Here is a 6,059-nt window from a genome sequence, read left to right as displayed (position 1 = left end):
TTGTTCCAGGGTCAACAACGATGTTGTCCCAGGAACATGTCTCACTTGGTTAAAATCAGGTTAGGCATATATCAACAAGACCAGATGAAACTTCTAAATAATCTAAGCTAACAGAGTGTGTTTTAAAAATGTAAAAGATTGGATGACCAATAATTTTCTCCTATTAAATTCGGATAAAAAGAGATATTACTTATTGGACCAAAAACAGTACACCTGTTTTGTTCCTAAATGAATCTATGTTTTTAACAAACCAGCTGAGTGAATCATTCAACGATTAATTCATTAACATAGTCACTTGTTTGTTTATGAATGAATCAGTGTTTAGATTGAATCTGTTTAGTCAGTGATTTCACGAGTTCACATCTACGTATATTAATTCAAATTCAAATTCAGTAAGGTTATGCGTATTTGGCGTGCTGTCCGGGTGGAGGGCTCCGAGCTCGGGATGTGGCCGAACCCAGAGTACTCCTCCCGGTTGTGTTAAGAGTAGATGGATCTATAGTGAGGAGAATGGGGTGGAGGAGGGATGCTGAAAACTGTCAATGAACAGAGAGGTAGGTTCTGCTGTTATTTATGCCTTGTCATGAGTTGATTACTGATTGGTCTCTACTTGTGTTAATCAGATTAATGAACTGCGACTGCTTCTCCCGAACTTTGTTCTAAAACTACATTTAGTGAACTCACTCATGAAAACCGATTTGTATAACGAGAGGATATATTTACAATATACCACAGTTTTTATGCCAGTCGTATCATTTTATTTTGTTGTATTTATCCGTAACACCTTAAAGCCTGGTCCGTGAAAATATTGTCTGATATTAAACCGTTCCTTGGCGCTAAAAGGGTTGGGGACCGCTGTTCTATGGCACCTTTGATATAAAAGTGATCTATCTATCTATCTATCTATATATTAGAATTATATATATAGGAGTACTTTCATAACTATATAAGTAATAAAAAAAGAGGTTTTAAAAATGTCACTAATGCCTGTCACAAAATATTCATATTAATATCTAAATATTAATTAAATAATATCTGGTTTAATACATTAATAAAATAATGCAATATTCAAATAAATGTTTCATTTAGAATTTTTTTATAATATATAAATTAGATTTTAATTTATAATGTAATGTATAATATATTTACATATTTGATCTTAGTCCATTTCTACGTAAATATGTACATGGCATATTCCCCAAAATATGAATAAAATCTTTCCATTATGCTAAAGTAAATGAGAAAGTGAAGGAATCCAGTGAAGTTAGATGCCGCAAAAGAGCGGAAAGACTTCAGCCATAGTGGGTCTTTTGTTTCTATTACTGTTCCCTCCTCCTTCCTGTTTTTCAGAGAAACTCTCTGACAAGCCTAATTAACTGTTATTACTAATCATACCCTCTCGTTATAGGTGGTGGCTGTCTGTTACGCCAGTCAGCCTGAGAGGCGGAGGCCAGGAAGCTAATACAGACGCGGTGGTTGTGCTGCTAATAAGTTAAATCATAGAGAAATTACATGCTAATATGTTGCCACTCAAAACAAGGCAAGTTTAGCAGTAAAATAGATTAACTGGAAAACAACATAGGCTGCTCCCCTCAAAATGTCTGCTAACAAAATGCCATAAAACAACGAGAACTGGCCAAACTGAAATATGTCTGTCAGCCAGCGTGTGAGAAACAAACCTGAGGAAAAACAAACCTGTAGAGGTTGAAGAACAACCAATTCACATTAGCATTCAGGACGGCTATTGACAAAGACACGCAAAGCTGTAATTTAAAATCGTTTGCCATTTTCGAAAGTGACGACAGCCTCGAAAACAGCCCGAGATGGGTGAAGCGGTGAATGGGATCAGTGGGCAAAAACCCCAAGCCCCCTGAGGGGCAATTAGACGGGCCTTGAAGCAACAGTGGGTGGCGAGAGTCTTACTCCACAGATGGTACAAGTCAGCTGCTCTTGGCCCTCATGGACACAGTGGTATGCAAGCATGCAAACTCAAACAAATGAAGGTTATGTTCTTCACATTTCGCCCAGCGTTTACCGCCACATACGCACGGACGCATGACCACACACATCTTATGAAGTCATGCTTGGCCAACGCATACGGACACAAGTTCTCTTGTCTCTGAAACACAAAGCCTGCCTATGCATGTCCGGGAACAACAGGACGGCCAAAACGGAGTCCTTCAGTCAGTAGTGAGCCATGGACTCAAAGTACATTAAAAACATACCTAATGGTAGAAACATGAACAAATGTGTGGAAAATGGGCGTAAGACTTATTCCCACGCTTACTCAAGTCCCTGTACAACCTTCTGCATTTACAGTGCAATAAATCCTGCGACGACACATACTGTAAAGAGTATGAGGTGTAGAGCATAGGAATTTGCATTATCAGCCTTTAACAGAAACTACATTTTGTATGCATATTCAAACAATTTTTTTTTTTATTATTATTTATTTATTTATCAATATGCATTTATAGCGCACTTTAACCAAAGTGAAGCACAGTTGAAACCTTGCGAAGTTGACCTTGGAGGTGTTTTGACAAACGTTTTCGGTAACACTTCAGAATACTTATTCACTTTGAACCATTACTTTCAATATTAATAGTTAGTAAGATAACATCAACTACCTTCCTAAATTATTTATGTTATTAGTTACTTATTTTGGTTGTCTTTTTTACATACTAAAATGATTTGCCATGACACTTTCTATAAGACAAAACAAAAATAAAATTTAATAAAAATAAATGCAAAATAAAATGTATTTTAATAACGACATACAAAAAATTATTATTCTTTTTTTTTTACTTATTTAAAGGAATTATAATGTCTCCTGAAAAAAAATAAAATAAAAAAATAAATAAAAATAAATTCACTCTTTTCACCAAAAGTATAAAATAAGTATAAATTGTATGGACTACTTTTACAATACATTTCTTCTTTTTTTTTAAGCTGTGCAGCTTCTGGTCCCCATTCACATTCATTGAATGGAAAAGAGGAGCTCAGACATGATGCTAAACAGATCTTTTTCTGACATGTATACAGAAGAAAGTGAATTCTGGAGAACTATTCTTTTAACCAAGTTTGCAGTGTCCTTAAAAAGAAGCTCACACACATAGAGAGGAAAACATATTTTGCTTATTCACCTGACAGTGTGAGCATTATTATAGACTACAGTTATATTTCTTAAAAATAACTATGTGGAGTGATTATATAAGCATTGGAATAGTGAGTGTGTGTGGCAAAAATCCTTTCAAGGCCAAAAATTGGAGGCTGGATTTACGACGTGCCACTAGAGGGATTAACTAGCTGTCGCTCATGTTTATTTATTCAAATGTTTGTTTGGTTCAAGGCTTTTTTATTTTTTTTTCGCAAATGTGCCGTGTGATAGATTTAAAGCGTGTGAAGACTGTACGGATTTCAACATCTCCACTCCGCTGGGACGCAGCCGAGGAACGCTGAACGTTTTTGACTTTGTTTCAGATTACGCAGACTGAATGATTCACTTCAGGGCCTTGTCTTGTCACCGAGTGAGCAACTGGGCTGCAGATTGGCTCTCCGGGGGGTGCCGGCGTGTTTCGAATTATTGCATGTGCGTGGGGAGGATTTTATTTGTCTATCAGGTGGTATTGGGGGTGAACCCTTAAATCTGACAAATTGCTGAAAATTGCAGACATGCATTTATTCCTGTTTAGACGCACTTGGCACATCTGGTTGTGATCTCGGCTCCTCTGGAGAAGCCCCCCTTTAACCCCACCTTCCTCCACAGCTCATTGCCATACTCCCCCCACCCCACCCCCCTACCCCCGAGAGAAGAAAGAAGATGCACTCCGTTTTCCCACCATTTTGAGGTGGGGGGTTCGCGCCTCGTCGATGTGATGTTTGCAGATGTTCCACATTGAGCATTCCTCTACGTTCTTCTCAGCTTGCAAGCAGTGGGTTTTAATTGAGAACTCGAGAGATGAATGAAGCACCGTGACACTGCTGCACATTTCAAAGGCTCTCCGAATCTGGCAGCTGTAAACGAAGCAGATAAAAAGATAAATGTTCTTGCGCGGAGCCCATACACAAATGATTAGTTGCCTACTTCAAAAGCGCCACAGGGGGGCTCCGAATGCATTGCATGGCCCATTGCGTATTAGGCTTTACCGAATGTGCTAGTTTACTTAATTTTCTGCACTCCTACAGCTCATATACTGTAGCTTTTAAGAGAGAACTTCCCTTATGCATAGATAATGACTTTTTAAGTGCAGTTCGAATTAAACAAAGAGGCTTAATAGTGGTTTCATAGGGTTTCTCTAAAGTTTCCATAGAGACAGTTTAAGTTTAATAGACTGTTCTTCCAAGTAACTGAAAAACCACCAAGCCACTGCAACTTATCTGGTGGTACTTATACTACTTGTTGATAAATGATTACAATTCATTAATATGGATTTAATCTAAAAATAATAAACCATTAATAAAAAACCTACCTCAGCCTGAGAGGCTCTTCTCGCTTCACATTGTTTAGCTAAATCTTTCGTACATAGCTGCTGAGTTCCTGAGCGTTTCCTGCCCTGGAACCAGCTGACCCCCTAACAGACCCCACCAACAACCCCCTCCTGACTGACTGAGCCGGTTTGAAAAAAAAAAACATGATGTCACCACTGCTCTGTTTTCCCTAATTTTTGCACTTCCATTGTTTTTAAATATTAACAGGTGCGGCGGGGTCCATTTTCCCAGCCGTCCTGAAACCTATCACATCTGCTTCAGTTTGGACTGTCCCTTTGTGTTTTTGTTAACATGCATTTGCGTTTCTTCTACACAAAGTTTGAGACATCAACTAGACATTAATGCCTTTGGCCCTTGCTTTGTTGCCCAAGCATTTAGATCAGATTTTCTTTTTTTTCCCTTTTTTTTTTTGAGGGGGGGGGGGGGGGATGTTATATGGTTTTCTGTAGAATAAAGCAGATTAGCCATTAGATATCTCTCAACATTGCATTTCAATGAAGTTTCTGGATGGATGGATGGATGGATGGATGGATAGAGCACCATTTTAATGGATAGATAGCACCGTTTTGATCACTTTCCATTTAATAAGAGGCCATATCTATGGAAGCCATAATGAAATGATCATACTGTTGCAAAATCCAACTGATAAACTTTGGAAATCATGCTGGGGGGCGTGAATCGTTCTGCTTTAATAAACTTAAAAGCGCAGAATTCAACAAGCACCAAAAAGACATGAAGCCAAAACTGCTGGACGGGCCTCATGGGGGGGTTTTACAAGCCAGAAGAGACATATAAGGCATTAACTTGAATTGTTATGAACGCTTTGCTCTGCAGCTGTGCCCTAGCCTTACACAAAGCAGAATGAACATGATACAAGTTTCCAGTCACATCGTGGGATGGAGCGCATGGGTATAACAATAGCAATTCTGTTCTCCGAAAAAGCCGTGCCCACTCCCACCCTGTCCCTCAAGGTCCACCCTACACCTGCTGTATGCAGTGAGGGCGAGGAACAGCTGGGGGCACGTTGGGTGTGCATGTGTACGAATGCATATGTTTGTGCTGATGTATGTGCATGTGTTACGCTTTACGTGAACGCTTTTCCGTTATTGCGCGTAGACATGCCCGCGCGGAGACTGTCATGAAGCGCCTGCTGTCGCCACAGAGGCTTTGGTCGGGTGGATTCTTCTCATACAGAGCGATATGGAAAAAATGTGTAGCGAGTGAGAGATTACGTGGCTCCTAGAAGCTTCTCCATACAATAGAATCTCAAATTTAATGGTGCCACTACGCAGCAGTAAAGGCCCCTTTGGTCTGTAGAAATGTAATGCATTTTTGCTATAAAATGCGTCAAAGTTGGTCACTGGATTCATCGATGGATAAGAGAGCTTGAGTCTGTTTTTGTGCACAGGAACGTGCATGAGACCAAGGATTACTTGTTGAAATAGCAATGGATCAACTCAAAGAGCTCAAAGACAACACTGGCATGATTTGTAATCACTGCCATTCGAACGAATGGCCTGAGCAGCTGTCTGTTTGAACAGCTGCTCGTGCAAATATATATAATAAAAGAA

The sequence above is a fragment of the Carassius auratus genome, chromosome 22 (genome assembly GCF_003368295.1).
Source record: "Carassius auratus strain Wakin chromosome 22, ASM336829v1, whole genome shotgun sequence".
In the NCBI taxonomy this organism is placed as follows: domain Eukaryota; kingdom Metazoa; phylum Chordata; class Actinopteri; order Cypriniformes; family Cyprinidae; genus Carassius; species Carassius auratus.
The sequence above is the reverse complement of the archived record's forward strand: the minus strand, read 5'-3'. Positions refer to the sequence as shown.